This window comes from Melanerpes formicivorus, unplaced genomic scaffold, assembly GCF_026170545.1.
Source record: "Melanerpes formicivorus ecotype bairdi unplaced genomic scaffold, bMelFor1.0.p_v2 SCAF_57, whole genome shotgun sequence".
Taxonomy (NCBI): domain Eukaryota; kingdom Metazoa; phylum Chordata; class Aves; order Piciformes; family Picidae; genus Melanerpes; species Melanerpes formicivorus.
Window position 1 is genome coordinate 1,439,459 of NW_027142409.1, and position 18,502 is coordinate 1,457,960.

Below are 18,502 nucleotides of genomic sequence, written 5' to 3' on the forward strand. Positions count from 1 at the left end.
ACTGCCCACATCAATGCCTAGTTGTGACCGTTTGAGGCTGTGCCTTTAAGAAAGGGACAGTGCTGGGACACTCTGGCTGAATATTTTGTAAACAAAGACAGGTCTAAATGAATTTCATTGGTAGATTGGTACAACGCAGCTTTAAGTTTTAGTGCAGTTGGAATTTTTCTCAGTTTGTTCCTTTCCTTCTCTCTCAAACCACTACATTTTTAATTGGCGCCCAATGTGGGACAATAAAAAAGCAAGCTTGATTTATTGCTTGCTTGAATCGGACTAGCAAACATGAAGGTGTTTTGGATGTTAGAGCATCTATTCTTTTCAGTTTTTGGGGTTCTGATTTACAAATATTGTTTGGGCTTACTTATCTATCACATAGGTAAATATTTAATGCAAAAATTATATTTATGGTTCAAGTATAAGATTCAGGTTCTGTATGACCGCTGTCTGGGGTTCTTTTGGCTTACAAGATACAGGAATGTGACCTCTAGCACTCTCCCAATTGAGATAAGGGAGTTTAAGATTCCAGTAGGTGAAAGAGTAATTTTAAGTGATGGCTGGGATCCAAAGGTGATTTATTTGATGTATGTGAATCTGCTGCTGATGATAGTGATTGCGTATTTGTTATATTCTTTGCGCCGGGAGAGAAAAGTATCTAAGGCCTGCTTCATTGTTAAGCAAAGATCAAAGAAAAGGAGGCATAGCTCTGCTGACCACTGCAGGATTCGAACCCATGACATCAACACTCATAGTCTCATGCACTACCAACTGAGCTATTTTCTCCCTCAGGAGAGGCTAAACCTGTCTGAGGGGTGGTTTCAGCTGAAGGTCCGGGTCACACTTATTGGGTAATATAAGAGAATGGTGAAATTCAGTGTATTCCACAAAAAAAAATTAACTTTAGCTGAAAGAATTTAATTTCAAACTGTTGTACAGCTACATCGTGTCCAAAGGAAGAATCTACGAGGAATCTACGGTGCACGAACCCTGAGAACCCTGAGAGCCCTGAGTCAACTAAGAGACCCTGAGAATCCTTGTTTCTCTTTTTCTTCGCTTCGTCTGCGAAGTGACAAACTGTTTTCCATTTTTCTTGTTTCCTGATTTTCTTGGACTTCTGAATCATCCACATCTGAGTACAGCCAGAATGGACTATGAACTTTACTTACAAACTGTAAATATTGTTTTGGATTGGATGGACAGTATAAACAGCCAATGAAATCATTTAGAAGGGGTGGACTGTGACCGTTTGAGGCTGTGCCTTTAAGAAAGGGACAGTGCTGGGACACTCTGGCTGAATATTTTGTAAACAAAGACAGGTCTAAACGAATTTCATTGGTAGATTGGTAGAACGCAGCTTTAAGTTTTAGTGCAGTTGGAATTTTTCTCAGTTTGTTCCTTTCCTCCTCTCTCAAACCACTACACTAGTTGATAATGGCATTGGAAAAGTACAACAGCATACAATTTGAGATTGGAAACACTCAGTTTTGACATACCCAAGTTGGAGAGCCCCACATAGTCTTCTGTCTGGTTCTGCAGAACTATTTCTTGTCTTACTACCAAAACTGTGAACAACATCTGTCATGTTTTCAGCTTAGAACCTTGTTTTCCCATCTGGCAGAAGCGTGAGATGTATGGAATAGTGGCACAGCTGGCACAGGAAACAAAGCACCACCTCTTCCTCCTAAGAGTCTAAAGAACAGGTAGGAAAGTCCAGAAGGAGCCCATGGTGTAATGAACTATGAAGGTCTCAAACTCTCTTATCCCTCATGGTATTGCATGTGCTGAGACTAAGTGCCTGGAGTCAGATGCATCTCCAATACACAGCTTGCATCCATGTAGCATGATAGCTGGAGAAAGGAGTAAACTGGGACTGAATAAAAGCTTCAGAGAAATTCTACTTTACCTTGCTTCATTTCCCAGGCTTCAAAAATGGGAAACCTCCCAGTTTTGTTATGGGCCAGGTTTAATAGTGTCTGCGAGGAGCTACTGGGAGAAATGCTTCATAGATACTGGCAAATGAAAGCTAATAAAACAAGAAAATGATGAGTTATGATGATCTGTTAATTAGACATACTCAGTTTGTCCTTTTGCCCTTTGGAGGGCAGATGGGAAAACAGAGTACTTCAGGTCTCCTGATAGCTTGAGAACAGTTTGTATTCAGGATATTGCCAAATTCCAGCAGAACTCCTTCCGAGGAGCCAAGGCTCTCCTCACAACAACCAAGATCCCTAACAATTTGTCTTGTGTCCACCCTGCATGTGTTTTGGATCCTGATGATACACGTGGGATGACTGTGAGGTGGTGGTTACAAACTGTTCTCTGAGACATTTCACCATGACACTCAGGACAGGATATACAATGCCATTAAGATAACTCCTCACCAAGTTGCTTGTGCTGATACACTGCCAACTTGTTTAGCAACACTTCCCTGGTCTCTCCCTGTTTGCCATGAACAGGCGCTCCTGCAGCAGAATACATCTTTAATCCTGAGTATATGTTTGTGAGCCATAAAGAAATGCTGTGTGTCTCTGTAGAAGATTATAGTATTTTGATATTTCCCAGATCATTTTTGCTCTCATGCTTTAACTCTGCCCAGAGACTTTTAGAAGAACCATCATAATACATGTGCTCTAAATAATGTAAGCTCTGTGCTTGCGATATTTATAGCCATGCAAACTTGCCCATTAGTGTCTGTGTTGTTTCAAAAATATTCACGAGTGATGGCATTTTTCATCTTCAGTGTATTTTTCTTTAGTTCTGAACACTGAACATATTTATAATTACTGCCATTATTGCTGCCAAATGCCTTATTAAGCCTACAAAGTGCTCTCAGATTTAAAGGCAGAATTCTAATTACGTCTTAGGCTTGGGGAGAAAGGACAGCATAAGGAGGTAGGAAACACTTACCTGAACACCAGTATGTTTCCAAGAGAAGAGGCAGTACATGTAGCAATCATTTCCACTTCATGGAAAGGATACTCTTATACTTTCAATTTCTTGTGTCTGAGCATCCTTCTCTGAAGCTCAGGAAAGGATGTGTGACATCTTGTGCCATCGTTTCTGTGGGATCACAATGGCTACTCATAGCAGGGAATTGTTTCGGGGGTCATCCAGCTCTCCTCTGGATGGTTGTGATGAATCAAATTGCATGCAGCCATCAGATAATCCCATGGAAGAATTCAAAACAGGCGTATCTCCCAAATACAGAGAGAAAATAGGAGTATGTGAGTGTCATTGCAAGTGGTTTGATGGAGTGACAGAAGTATGTAAACTCTTTGCGATGTTGTTTAACATTGCTCTGCACATGTTGTTCTCCTCCTGCTTCTGCAAATCAATCATTTAATATAACTATAGCTTCTATTGGCAAAAGGCACTGATAGCACTAGCTAGCTTCTAGGGATCTTAACATAGCAGAGAGGAGGCAGTCTAGGAGGTTCTTAGAGTGCATGGAGGACAGCTTCTTATCCCAGGTGCTGCGAGAGCCTACCAGGGGTAAGGCTATGCTTGACCTCCTCTTCACCAATAGGGAAGGGTTGGTGGGTGATGTGGTGGTTGGAGGGTGTTTGGGGACCAGTGACCATGAGATAATTGAATTTTCAGTGTTTGGTCAAGCTAAGAGGGGTAGCAAGAAGACCTCCACTCTGGACGTCCGGAGGGCAGACTTCAGGCTACTCAAGGAACTAACTCAGAAGGTTACTTGGGAAACAGCCCTCAAAAACAAAGGGGTCCAGGAGAGCTGGGCCTACTTCAAGGAAGAACTGTTGAAGGCGCAGGAACAGGATGTGCCAATGTGCCGGAAGATGAGCCGCCGGGGCAGACGGCCAGCCTGGATAAGTAATGAACTTCTAAAAGAACTAAGGGAAAAAAAGAGGGTGTATCATCTTTGGAAGAAAGGTGAGGCAACCCATTAAAAGTTCAAGGATGTTGCTAGGTCTTGTAGGAAGAAAATTAGGAAGGCAAAAGCACATTTGGAGCTTAGACTGGCCTCTGCCGTGAAGGACAAAAAAAGTCCTTCTATAAATACATTAATAGCAAGAGGAAGGGCAAGGACAACCCCCACTCCATGGTGGACACAGAGGGGAATTCTTTAACAAAGGATGATGAAAAGGCAGAGATACTTAACACCTTCTTTATCTCAATTTTTACTAGCAGGACAGAATGTCTTCCAGACAGGTGGCCTGCAGAGCTGGCAGAAGGAGCCAGGGAGCAGCATAGTTTTCCTCTGTTCCAGAATGGGGTAGTTGGTGATCTGCTCAGCTGCTTGGATCCCCACAAGTCCATGGGACCAGATGGGATCCATCCTAGGGTGCTGAGAGAGCTGGCAGATGAGCTGACCAAGCCACTATCCATCATTTTTCAGCAGTCCTGGCTCACTGCAGAGGTCCCAGAGGACTGGAAGCTGGCCAAGGTGGTGCCCATCCACAAGAAGGGCCGGTTGGATGAGCCAGGGAATTATAGGCCTGTCAGCCTGACCTCAGTGGCAGGCAAGATTATGGAACAGGTCATCCTGAGTGCAATCACACAGCACTTACAGGATGGCCAAGGGATCAGGCCCAGCCAGCATGGATTTAGGAAGGGCAGGTCCTGCCTGACCAACCAGATCTCCTTCTATGATCAGGTGACCCGCCTGGTGGATGTGGGGAGACCTGTTGATGTAGTCTACCTGGACTTCAGCAAGGCCTTTGACACTGTCCCCCACAGCAAACTCCTGGCCAAGCTTCTATTAAGGTGGCTGTAAATTCAAAAACAGCTCCAGTTAAGATGGCTGTTTTAAAGACTAGAAGTGGAAAGACCAAAGCTGATCAAGGAGCTAATGGAGGAGAAGACCAGGAGACTGATCCTGGTGAGGAAACCTCTACTAGAAAAGACCCTGCTGAGGAGGAAGAAAAGATCTAGCTGACTTAGTTAGAGCAAAACAGGATAGAGATGCAGCTAGGACAGGAGCTAGCAGTGGTGGTTCTCAGCTTAAAGAGATCCTCGAGAAAATGGCAGCAGGATTATTAGGACAACAAGTTGAGGAAGAAGAGGATAATATATCCGAGTGTTCCTCTCCAAGGGAAGAGTTATGAAATGTCCGTAAAGATTATGCCAGGGCTGATAAGGAGCCAGTTCTAGCTTAGCTTAGTAGGTGTTATGATACAGGTGCTCTGGCTCTAACAGTTGGAGACAAGTCAGCAGCTCAGTTAGGAACTCTCTCGAGGGATAATGGAATAGATAGACATCTAGGAAGGGTTCTCGGTAAAGTCAATCTGTGGATGCGCCTTTTAATGGCGGTTGCCCTGAGATACCCTTCCCGAGATGATCTTCCATGGAATCCTAAACCCTGGACTACCATAGATGAGGGAATTAAGCGCTTGAGAGAATTTGCTGTTAGAGAGATACTCTATGGTGAACATGAAACTCTGAATCCTGATGACATTCCTGTGGGTATTGGTCTTGCTAAAAAGCTCATCAAACTTGCTCCTTCTAATTATGCAAACATTCTGGCAAGCAGAATTGTGGCAAGAAATTATGGTGGGGCTCCTCCTACAGTTGGCCAATTCAGTGATCAAATGAGACAATTGGAGGATAGCATGACACGTGTTTCTTTGGCTTTGGCCATTAAAACTATGTCTGGTGAAATACAGAATTGCATGAGAGAGTTAAAGGATGAATTTAAAAATTCCATATCCCAATTGGCACAGAAGGATAATTTCAGTTCTTCCTCCAGGTGGATACAAGTTTCATCTGTGAGGAATACACGTCCTCCAAGGAGGTCATTCCAAAACAGGTCATTCCAAAACAGGTCATTCCAAAGCAGACCATGAAGGCAATCACGTAGAACTATTTGGATAACTCTGCGTGATCAGTTTGGTGAGAACATGAACCGCTGGGATGGCCAACCAACTTCTAATCTTTTCAGGAGACTGAGGGAATTGTAAAGTGGCAGAACCCGAGGTAGCAATACCAGAAGGGTAGCTGTTACTTCCACAGTTCCCCAGAACAACTCTAGTAGCTCCAACAATGGCTCCAGTTATAACATGCCAAGTTATAACACTGCACACTGTGCGCAACGCACATGTGGGCATGTTCCCCATACCTAGGGGTGCCCTGCCTCCGGCCAGGGGGAGGAGAGGGATAACAGAGATAATGGAATCTTTTGGGATGTGTACGTCGGCAAAGAAACAAACTATTTTCCATTTTTCTCATTTTCTGATTTTTTTTGACTTTTGAATCATCTACATCTGAGCATAGCCGGAATGGACTATGAGCTTTACTCACGAACTGTAAATATCGTTTTGGATTGGATGGACAGTATGAACGGCCAATGAAATTTTTTAGAAGGGGTGGACTGTGACCGTTTGAGGCTGTCCCCTTAAGAAAGGGAATATGGTGGACAGATGTTTGTAAATGAAAAGAAGGATCTAAAGTAATTTCATTGGTAGATTGGGAGGAAGCACCTTCTGAAGTGGGAGTGCAGCAGAGTTTCCTGGGAATTCCTGCACTTTTGCAGTCAGTTCTGTCTTCCCCTCCTTCAGCAGCAGCAGCTCGCTGTTTCTGGGCTTTCGGCCAAGGCTTGACCTTGAAACTGATAAACTGCAAGGCCTGTATTAACTGCTTTTCTAATTAACACATAACTGCTTCTAACTTTTTTCTCTTTCTCTCTCTTTCTAACCCGCTCTGGGGAAAGGGGGAGAGAGGGGGGAGCAGAGGTGGGGAACCCCCTCAGCAGAGGGGGGAACTCTCATTTCTGTGCTACTTTGTTGCATATTTCTGTATATACTGTAAATATTGTAAATTTTGTATATACTTCCCTGCGTTTCCCTGCTTTGTAAATATACAGCACCCATTGCTTTGCTAATTCAGCTGTGAGGGTGTTTTTTTTTTTCCCTTCAATTTTCTTTCCCTTTACTTTACAGGGGGGAGGGAGGAGGCTTTTTGGCCTTACCCTTCCAACCCTACGACAACTTAAAAGCAAGTTATTCCAGTGCTCTCAATGAAAAACAACATGCACTTCTTGAAATTAGAAATGGCCATTTGTCTCTCAGAAACAACCCGGGCCAACTTGTGAATTCTGATGAATGCAGAGCTACTGATGTGCAGAGCAGGCTTCTTGCTACTCCCCAGGAGCCCCTTTGTTTGAATGTATATTCCAGCAGTTCGATAACAAGTCCATGGCAACATGAAAGTAGTTGTGCAATGTCCAGGCATAAACACTGAAAATTGCTAAGCAATACATAGTGAAGCAACCAGGAAAGAAAAGGAATGGAAGAAATAAACCAACCCAAATTAAGGAGAAGATCAGAAGACCATTTGCTCCAGTGGCCTTTAACATTGAGTTCCTGCTGCAGTTATAGGCAACATAAACCTTCCCTAACCCTTTCAAAGACTGTACTCTCTACTGCTCCTGCACAAGATTAATTCTATAGTGTAGGTATGAATCATGAAGAAAGTACAGGAAAGTGGTAGCAAAGACAAATGTGATGACTAAGGCTGGTAAAGGTCTGGGACATGGAAGACAGCCAAGCTGGGGAAGGGCAGCCGTACTTTGCCCGTGTGCACACCAGGCTCTGGAAGAGAAGCACGTTGTACCACACCCTGCAAGCACAGCTGCCGGAGGAGTTATGGCTATAATTGAGAAGGGGCATACAGAGGTCAAAATTATTTTTGGACAGCTGTGGTGGTTTAGGCTGGGTGCTGGCCCGTGTGAGAAACTGGTTATAATATTTGGCTTTCGCAAGGGGAATTACTGGGGACCATTGGGTTCAATCGTTGGGCTGATTGGTTGGTTATGGTCTGTATTGTGTGGGGTATTGGGAGAGAAAGGTGGGGTGCCAACAGGTCTAAGGACTGGCTGGGTCAAAAGTGCAGGTCCTGATGGAGAGGGGTGGGAGCGTGCTGGGGAATATATGAATATGTACATTTTAATATATTAATATGTATGTTTGCCGTCTATATAAGTTCAATTCGTGTTGTTACGGTGCGCCTCTAGCAAACTCGCTATGCACCCAGCGCTGTGTTGCCTTTATTTTATAATAAACTGTTTATAAATTTAAGCAGTGAGTTCATTTCTCACAATTTGGTGACCCCAACGTGATTACCCTGTGTCAAGGGTTGAGGGGAAGGCCCCAGCCTTCTTCCCCCCCCCATAAGTGAAGGGAAAAAAACCACAGCTAAGCACAGCCAGATGAGCAAGAAAATGTACTATATTTACAAGCGGGGCTGCAGGATATATATATACACAATTTAAAGTATTTACAATATATATACAGAAATATACAGCAAAGTAACACAGGAATGAAATTCCCCTCCCCTGCCAGGAGGGTTTTTCCCCCCTGTACCCCCTTCTCTCCCCCTTTTCCCCAGAGAGGGTTAGAAAGAGAGAAAAGGAATAATTGTTAATTAAAAGCAGTTATAATTAGAGCAAATGTGTTAGTCAGTTTAGTACAGGCCTTGCGGTTATCAGTTCCAAGGTCAGTCTGGCCGAAAGCCCAGAAACTGTAAGCAGCGAAAGGAGGGGGAAAAAGTGCAAGACTGAGACAAGTCTCACTGGGAATCAAAACTTAAGGCAGTACTCTGCCTATCCACCAATGAAATTAGTTTAGACCTGTCCTTTGTTTATAAAACATTTAGTCACAGCATCTCTTTCTTAAAGGCACAGCCTCAAACAGTCACACCCTGCCTGCGACGACTTCACCGACCCTTCGGAAGGGGGGGCACCCCCGCCAATTTCGGCGGCCCGGAAGAAGGATCCTGGAAGCCTCTCAGAACATGGGTAGGCGATCCAGCCAACGTTATAAGATAAAGGCAAGGGAAGGAGCTCCCAATTGTCACGACTGCCTGTCTGTAAGTATTGTCCGGTGGGGTGGGTATTGAGGTCAGTGAGAGTGTGTGCGTGCGTGAGACGTGGGCTGGACAGTCTGGATCCACGAAGCTAGTGCGGAGTCCTTCTAAGTGCATTTCCAATATCCCGCGAGGGACTTGGCCAGTGAAGGGACGAAGCGGTTGGTGACCGAAAGCGTGGACCTTGGGAAATGGGGCAGGGGTTGGGTAAACAGACCAGCCCCAGGAAAAATGGGAGCAAAAGGGTACCCAGGGATATACCCCCAGACAGCCCTCTGGGGTTACAATTAGTGTATTGGGAAGAGAATCCTGATACGTGGGATAAAGATAAGGGAATAATGAGAGAAGATCAGATCAGACAATTTATTTTGGCCCCAATATGGGTCCTTGGAAGGATGGATCTGTCAGGCTCTCAACCTTTATGTTAACAGTAAAGAGCCTTTCAATCAGGAGGAGAGTGAATATGCCGCTTGCTGGAAAGGCAACGTCTGGTCAGCAGCGACAGTAACGGTTTTTAAGGTGGAGGAAGAGGAAGATCCAGAACCTGAAAAGTGGGAACCACTGAATCACTTACCCCCACCTTATAACCCTGCAGTACCAGCAGCCCCCATACTCCCTACAGCCCCCGTTCTCCCTGCAGCCCCCGTCCCCCTGCAGAGGGACACACTAGCCTAACCCTTAATCCTCCCCCGTCTAAATCCACCCGCCAAAGGAGAGGAGGTAGGCAAACTAGAAGACAGGCAAATGTCATGGTTTTAGAGGAAGAGCCTACTGACTCAGACAATCCACATGAAGGAGTGCCATTATATCCTTTGAGAGAGGTGCCCCTGGGGGGAACGAATGGGGGAATTGGATATGTAAATGCCCCTCTCACTTCTACTGAGGTGAGAAACTTTAAGAAGGAATTAAAAGGTCTCCTGGAAGACCCAATTGGAGTAGCAGAACAATTTGATCAATTTTTGGGGCCGAATATTTACACGTGGGAAGAAATGCAATCAATCATGGGAATCCTTTTTACTTCAGAGGAAAGACAGATGATTAGGACAGCTGGAATGAGGATTTGGGAAAGGGAAAATCAGCAGGAACCTCCAGGTGATCAAAAGATGCCCCTAGCTTCTCCTAATTGGAACCATAATGATGATAGGGGCAGACAAAACATGAATGAATATCGAACCTTGATTATTAGAGGCATAAAGGAAGCAATACCCAGGGGGCAAAATACAAAAAAAGCATTTGATAGTCAACAGGGAAGGGAGGAAACCCCTACTGATTGGCTTGAGAGGTTACGGAAAAATATACAGCAATATTCAAGAATAGATCCCAGCAGTCAGGATGGCCAGATATTGTTAAAGGTAAATTTTGTCATTCATTCCTGGCCAGATATTAGAAAGAAATTGGAAAAAATAGAAGATTGGCAAGATAGAGGACTTCAAGAATTATTGAGGGAAGCACAGAAGGTGTATGTGCGTAGAGATGAGGAAAAAGCAAAAGCTAAGGCCAAAATTATGGTAGCCATCATGAGGGAAGCAGGTCAGGTGGGGAAACCTGAGAAGAAAACACAATTCTCCCACCCTCCACCTCCTCGACCTATGAGGGATAAAACCCCCAGGCCTCACTGGGACCCGGGGAATGCTCAAACTGGAAGTAAGGGTACTGAATGTTATTATTGTGGGAAAATTGGGCATTTTAAACGAGATTGTCAAAGGAGGAAGAGAGATCTTAAAGTTTTTGAGGAAGATCAGCAATAGGGGTGTCAGGGGCTCTTTTACCTGGGGCAAAAATACCAACAGGAGCCCTTGATAAAATTAAAAGTAGGACCCCAGGAAGAAATTTTAGAATTTTTAGTAGATACAGGAGCTGAACGTACTTGTATTACCAAGGTTCCTGAAGGGTGTGTGGAGAGTAAAAATACTGTAAAGGTTTTAGGGGCAAAGGGGGAAGGGTTTAAAGTCCCTGTAGTTAAAGATGTTAAATTAGAAACTGAGGTTAGAATTGGGGTAGGAGGTATTTTGGTAGTGCCAAGCGCAGGATGTAATTTACTAGGGAGAGATTTACAGGTTCAGTTGGGCATAGGGGTAGTTCCAGAAGAGGGGCAGATGAGGGTCAGAATATTACAATTAAACACTGAGGATGAGGCAGAGATTAACCCAGAAGTCTGGGCCAGTGAAGAAAATAGAGGGAGCTTGGACATTGAACCTATACAAGTAACTATAGAGCAACCAGAACGCCCTATCAGAGTAAAACAGTATCCCATATCTAAAGAAGGGAGAGAGGGATTAAAGCCAGTTATAGACCGCCTCCTTAAAGAGGGAACCTTGGAACCTTGTATGTCCCCGCATAACACCCCCATACTACCAGTAAAGAAAGAGGATGGAACTTAGAGGTTGGTGCAAGACCTGCGGGAGGTGAATAAGAGAAACGTGACTTGGTTTCCTGTAGTTTCTAATCCTTACACATTGTTGAGTCACATACCTCCAAATCATAAATGGTATAGTGTAATAGATCTTAAAGATGCCTTCTGGGCCTGCCCATTAGCTGAAAACAGTAGAGATATCTTTGCCTTTGAATGGGCAAAAGCAACAATTGAGGTGGACCAGATTGCCCCAAGGTTTTACAGAATCTCCCAATCTATTTGGTCGAAACCTGGAAAAATGGTTATTGTCATTTCCACAGGAAAAGGATGTCTTAATCACACAATATGTAGATGATTTATTAATTTCAGGAGAAGGGGCAGTTGAAGTTAGAAGGACCACCATAAACCTCTTGAATTTCCTGGGAAATTTGGGATTAAGGGTATCTAAAAGCAAATTACAATTTGTGGAACCTGAAGTTAAATATTTAGGACTATGGTTAAGTAATGGAGCCAGGAAGATAGATCCTGAAAGAGTAGAAGGGATTATATCTCTCCAAGCCCCTAAAACAAAGAGACAAATCAGAAGATTATTAGGGTTACTAGGATATTGTAGATTATGGATTGAGAGATATAGCCAGTTAGTCAAGTTTTTATATGAAAAATTAGTAGGAGATAACTTTGTTTGGACAGGGGAAGACGAGGAGAAATTTGAAACAATTAAAAAGGCTTTGACTACTGCTCCAGTTTTGAGCCTCCCTTCCCTGGATATGCCATGCCAACTCTTTGTTAATGTGGAAGGAGGGGTGGCTTATGGAGTTCTGGCTCAAGAATGGGGATGGTCACGTAAACCAGTAGCATACTTATCAAAGTTATTAGATCCTGTTAACCAAGGTTGGCCGGCATGCATTCAAGCAGTGGCAGCCACAGCACTCATGGCGGAAGAAAGTAGAAAATTAACACTAGGAGGAAAATTGGAAGTATATACTCCCCATTCAGTGAGAAATATACTGAACCAAAAAGCAGAAAAATGGATAACTGATTCTAGGATTTTAAAATATGAAGCAATCTTGATTGATGGTCCAGATCTAACAATCTCCACTAGCCAAAGCCTAAATCCAGCTCAATTTTTATACAGGGAGCCTACTGAAGCTTTAGTACACGACTGTCTGGAGGTTATTCAATACTAGACTAAAACAAGGGAAGATTTATTTGAACAGGAATTGCCAGAAGGGGAGAAATATTTTGTGGATGGGTCCTCTCAGTGTGTAAATGGGAAACGCTTGTCAGGATATGCAGTGGTTGATGGGCTAAGATTGGAAACGATTGAAAAAGGGAAATTACCCTCCCATTGGTCAGCTCAGACCTGTGAGCTATATGTACTTGTGGTGGGTGGAAGGGCAAGGCCAAGAAGCCTCCTCCCTTCCCCCTTGTAAAGTATAAGGGAAAAAAAAATTGAAGGGAAAGGAAAAAAAAACTCGCAAGCTGAATTAGCAAAGCAGTGGAGCTATATTTACAAAGCAATGTACGATTTGCAGGGGGAATATTTACAAATTTACAATATCTACAATATATACAAAGATATACAACAGAGTAACACAGAAATGAGAGTAAACCCCTCGGCAGAGAGGGGGTTCCCCACCTCCTCTTTCCCCTCTTTCCCCCCTTTCCCCAGATTAGGTTAGAAGAGAGAGAGAGAGCGAAAGAAAGAAGTTAAAAGCAGTTTTGTGTTAATTGGAAAAGAGTTAATATACAGGCCTGGTATCTTGTTTTCAAGGCCGAGGCCTTGGCAGAAAGCCCAGCACAGAGTTAGCTGCAGAGCTGCTGCACCATGGAAAGGCGGAAGCAAGACAGACTGAGAAGTGCTGGAAATGTCCAGTATAGTCCCAGCTCAGAAGGTGCTTCCTCCCACTCGTCCAATGAAATTAGTTTAGACTATTCCTTCCGTTTACCAACTTCCGTCCACCATATTCCCTTTCTTAAGGGGGCAACGTCAACCGGCCACAGTCCACCCCTTCTAAACAATTTCATTGGCTGTTCACACTGTCCATCCAATCCAAAATGATATTTACAGTTCGTGAGTAAAGTTCATAGTCCATTCCGGCTATGCTCAGATGTAGATGATTCAAAAGTCCAAGAAAATCAGAAAATGAGAAAAATGGAAAACAGTTCATTTCTTCACTGATGAAGCGAAGAAAAGGGAAACAGGGATGCTCAGGGTCTCTTAGTTGACTCAGGGCTCTCAGGGATCTCAGGGTTCGTGCACCGTAGATTCCTCGTTGATTCTTCCTCTGGATGCGATGTAGCTGCACAACAGTTTGAAATTAACCTCTTTCAGCTAAAGTTAAATTTCTTTGTGGAATACACTGAATTTCACCATTCTCTTGCATTACCCAATAAGTGTGACCCGGACCTTCAGCTGAAACCACCCCTCGGACAGGTTTAGCCTCTCCTGAGGGTGAAAATACCCAAACAGTTTTACCTAACAGATTCTTCTCTCTAACAACGGGAACTCTATCACCTTCTACTTTCCGTAGCAAATCTGAATGTGCAGGTCCAGCTCGGTTCACTGAACCTCTACTATTTACCAGCCAGGTTGCTTGTGCTAAATGTTTTTCCCAGTTTTTCAAAGATCCACCTCCCATGGCTTTGAGAGTGGTCTTCAACAAACCATTGTAGCGTTCAATCTTCCCTGAAGCTGGTGCATAGTAGGGAATGTGGAATATCCACTCAATACCGTGCTCTTTTGCCCAGTTCTTTACAAGGTTGTTCTTGAAATGAGTTCCGTTGTCTGACTCAATCCTCTCCGGAGTTCCGTGTCTCCACAGGATTTGTCTCTCCAAACCGAGAATGGTGTTGCGTGCAGTTGCATGTGGAACTGGATAAGTTTCCAACCATCCAGTCTTTGCCTCTACCATAGTAAGCACGTATTGCTTACCAGAACAAGAACGTGGTAGAGTGATGTAGTCAATCTGCCAAGCTTCACCATACTTGTACTTGGACCATCTGTCACCATACCACAAGGGCTTAAGTCGTTTTGCCTGCTTAATAGCAGCACAAATGTCACAGTCATGGATGACTTGCGTGATAGCATCCATGGAAATGTCTATGGATCTGTCACGAGCCCATTGGTATGTTGCATCTCTGCCTTGATGTCCTGACGAATCATGAGCCCACCGAGCTAAGAATATCTCACATCGGTGTTTCCAGTCGAGATCAAGATTAGAGTCCATGTCTACTTGAGAAACTCTTGCAGCTAGATCTGCCTGATGGTTGTGTTGTTGTTCCTCAGTAGCTTTGCTCTTAGGAATGTGAGCATCGATGTGTCTCACTTTCACTGGAATTCTCTCGATTCGGTCAGCAATGTCCTGCCATAGGTTGGCTGCCCAAATGGGCTTTCCTTTCCTCTGCCAACCATTCTTCTTCCAGTTCTTCAGCCAACCCCATAGAGCATTGCCTACCATCCATGAGTCGGTGTAGAGATAAAGCTTTGGCCATCTCTCACGTTCAGCCACGTCGAGAGCTAGCTGGACAGCTTTTACCTCGGCGAACTGACTGGATTCACCTTCTCCATCCTTCATCTCTGCAACTCGGCGTGTTGGACTCCACACTGCAGACTTCCACCTTCGCTTGTTTCCAACAAGACGACAGGAACCGTCTGTGAACAGAGCATATTTCTTTTCATCATCAGAGAGGTCATTGTAAGGAGGAGCTTCCTCAGCACGAGTTACTTTCTCCTCTGGAGGTTTGGCACAGTTGATGCCTTCAGGCCAACTTGAGATCACCTCCACTAGACCAGGTCTTTCAAGATTTCCCATTCGAGCTCTCTGTGTTATCAGAGCCATCCACTTAGACCAGGTTGAGTCTGTGGCATGATGTGGTGTGGATCCTTTGCCTTTGAACATCCAATTTAAAACTGGTAATCTGGGAGCTAGAAGAAGTTGTGATTCAGTTCCAATCACTTCCGAAGATGCTTTTACTCCTTCATAGGCAGCTAAGATTTCTTTCTCTTTTGGAGAATAGTTAGCCTCTGAACCTCTGTAACCTCGACTCCAGAAACCAAGAGGTCGTCCACGTGTCTCACCTGGAGCTTTTTGCCACAAGCACCAGGTTGGACCATTGTCACTTGCAGCCATGTACAAAATGTTCTTAATGTCTGAACCATCTCGGACAGGTCCCAGACCCACTGCTTGAACTACCTCTTGCTTTATCTGATCAAAGGCTGCTTGTTGTTCAGGTCCCCAGTGGAAATGGTTTCTCTTTCGAGTTACATCATACAGAGGTTTCACAATCTGACTGTATCCAGGAATGTGCAGTCTCCAAAATCCCACTATTCCCAGGAAACGTAGGGTCTCTTTCTTGTTTGTGGGACTTGCCATGGTAGAGACTCTATTTACCACATCCACTGGAATGTGTCGGCGTCCATCCTGCCACCGCACTCCCAGAAATTGAATCTCTGTGGTAGGTCCTTTCACCTTGTCTCGCTTGATGGCAAAACCTGCATTCAGAAGAATGTCAATGATTTTGTTACCTTTCTTGAAGACTTCCTCAGCAGTTTTACCCCAGACGATGATGTCATCGATGAACTGGATGTGTTCTGGAGCACCGCCTTTCTCCAGAGCATTGTGGATCACTGCATGACAGATGCTTGAGCTGTGGATCCAGCCCATTGGCAGTCTGTTGAAAGTGTACTGGATTCCTCTCCAGGTGAAAGCAAACTGAGGCCTGCATCCTCTGCTATGGGAATAGAGAAAAATGCATTAGCAATGTCTATGGTAGCATACCATTTGGCCTCTTTGGATTCCAGCTCATACTGTAGCTCCATCATGTCTGGTACTGCTGCACTCATAGGTGGTGTTACTTCGTTTAGGGCTCGGTAGTCTACCGTCAGACGCCAGTCTCCATTCTGCTTCCGCACAGGCCACACTGGACTGTTGAAAGGTGAATGAGTTTTGCTGACGACTTTCTGACTTTCCAACTGACGAATCAGATTCTTAATGGGCAGCAAAGAGTCACGGTTGGTTCTGTATTGTCTGTGATGCACAGTCTGAGAAGCAACCGGCAATTTAATGTCCTGTATCTTATGTTGTCCCACAACTGCAGATTCATCAGAAAGCTCAGGTCTGGCAGACAGCTTCAATTTTTGTCCATCAATTTCTATAGAAGCTACTCCAAAAGCCCATTTGTAACCTCTAGGGTCTTTGAAATGCCCTTCTCTCAGAAAATCAATTCCCAAAATACAAGGTGCATCAGGTCCGGTCACAACTGTATGCTTCCTCCATTGTTTACCAGTTAAACTTATATTAACCTCTACCTTACTTAACTCTTGAGATCCACCAGTGACTCCCAGAATAGTTATAGACTCTGATCCCTGATAATTTGATGGTATTATGGTGCACTGAGCTCCTGTGTCAACCAAGGCCCTGTACTTCCGAAATTGTGAAGTGCCAGGCCACTGGATGTACACATCCCAATAGATTCTGTTATCTCTGTTATCCCTCTCCTCCCCCTGGCGGATGCAGGGCACCCCTAGTTATGGGGAACATGCGCACATGTGCATTGCACATAGTTTGCAGGGTTATAACTTTGCATGTTATAACTGGAGCCACTGTTGGAGCCATAAGAGTCATTCTGGGGAACTGTGGAAGTAACAGCTACCCTTCTGGTATTGCTACCTCGGGTTCTGCCACTTTGCAATTCCCTCAGTCTCCTGAAAAGATTAGCAGTTGGTTGGCCATCCCAGCGGTTCATGTTCTCACCAAACTGATCACGCAGAGTTATCCAAATAGTTCTACGTGATTGCCTTGGTGGTCTGTTTTGGAATGACCTGTTTTGGAATGACCTGTTTTGGAATGTCCTCCTTGGAGGACGTGTATTCCTCACAGATGAAACTTGTATCCACCTGGAGGAAGAATTGAAATTATCCTTCTGTGCCAATTGGTATATGGAATCTTTCAGATCCTTCATGCAATTCTCAATTTTTCCAGACAGAGTTTCAATGGCTGAAACCAAAGAACCACGTGTCATGCTATCCTCCAATTGTCTCATTTGATCACTGAATTGGCCAACCGTGGGAGAAGCTCCACCATAACTTCTTGACACAATTCTGCTTGCCAGAATGTTTGCATAATTAGAAGGAGCAAGTTTGATGATCTTTTTAGCAAGACCAATACCCACAGGAATGTCATCAGGATTCAGAGTTTCATGTTCACCATAGAGTAGCTCTCTAACAGCAAATTCTCGCAAGCGCTTAATTCCCTCATCTATGGTAGTCCAGGGTTTAGGATTCCAGGGAAGATCATCTCGGGAAGGGTATCTCAGGGCAACCGCCATTAAAAGGCGTATCCACAGATTAACCTTACCGAGAGCTTCACCTAGATGTCTATCTATTCCATTGTCCCTTGAGAGAGTTCCTAACTGAGCTGCTGACTTGTCTCCAACTGTTAGAGCTGAAGCACCTGTATCATAACACCTACTAAGCCAAGCTAGAACTGGCTCCTTATCTGCCCTGGTGAAATCTTTACGGACATTTCTCAATTCCTCCCGGGGCGAAGAACAGTCTGTAATATCATCTTCATCTTCATCTCCCTGAATTCTTTGCCCATAAAATCCTGCTGTCATTCTCCTAAGGATCTCTTTAACCTGAGAACCACCTTTGCCAGCTGCTTTCCTAGCTTCATCTCTATCCTGCTTTGATCTCACTAGGTTAGCTAGATCTTTAAAACAAACCTTCTCTTCCTCCTGAGCAGGATCTTTTAGAGTAGAGGTTTCCTCACCAGGATCAGTCTCCTCCTCTTCTTCTCCATCTTTGGCCTTTCCAGCTCTAGTCTTTAAAGGAGCCACCTTAACTGGAGCTGTGTTTGAATTTACAGCCACCTTAATGGAAGCTGACAGGTCCTGAGATAAATCAGCTGCTGGGGCAGTGACTCCCGGTCCCACTGAGGGATTGGGTGGAAGTGACGTTGCTCCGTTAATGGCCGATGGAGAAGAAGAAGGAGAAGTAGTGGGAGAAGGAGTAGGTGCCATGTTGATACCAGCCGATGCCCTTGGCTGCTTGCTAGAATCAGCAAAGTCATTTAGAGCTGCTTTACCAATTAACTTTTTAGCCTTCTTTTTAACTGACACAGGTTCTCCACAGTCCTCGTCACTAGATGACTCTGGGACTGACCGAGAGCCACGGCGTTTTCTTTTTGATCTAGTTTTAATAACAAAACAAGCTCTGGATATCTTTCTCTCTCGCCGCAGAGAGAACAGTAAATATGCAATTACCATCACCAGCAACAGATTTATACACATCACATAAATCACCTTTGGATCCCAGGCATCACCTAA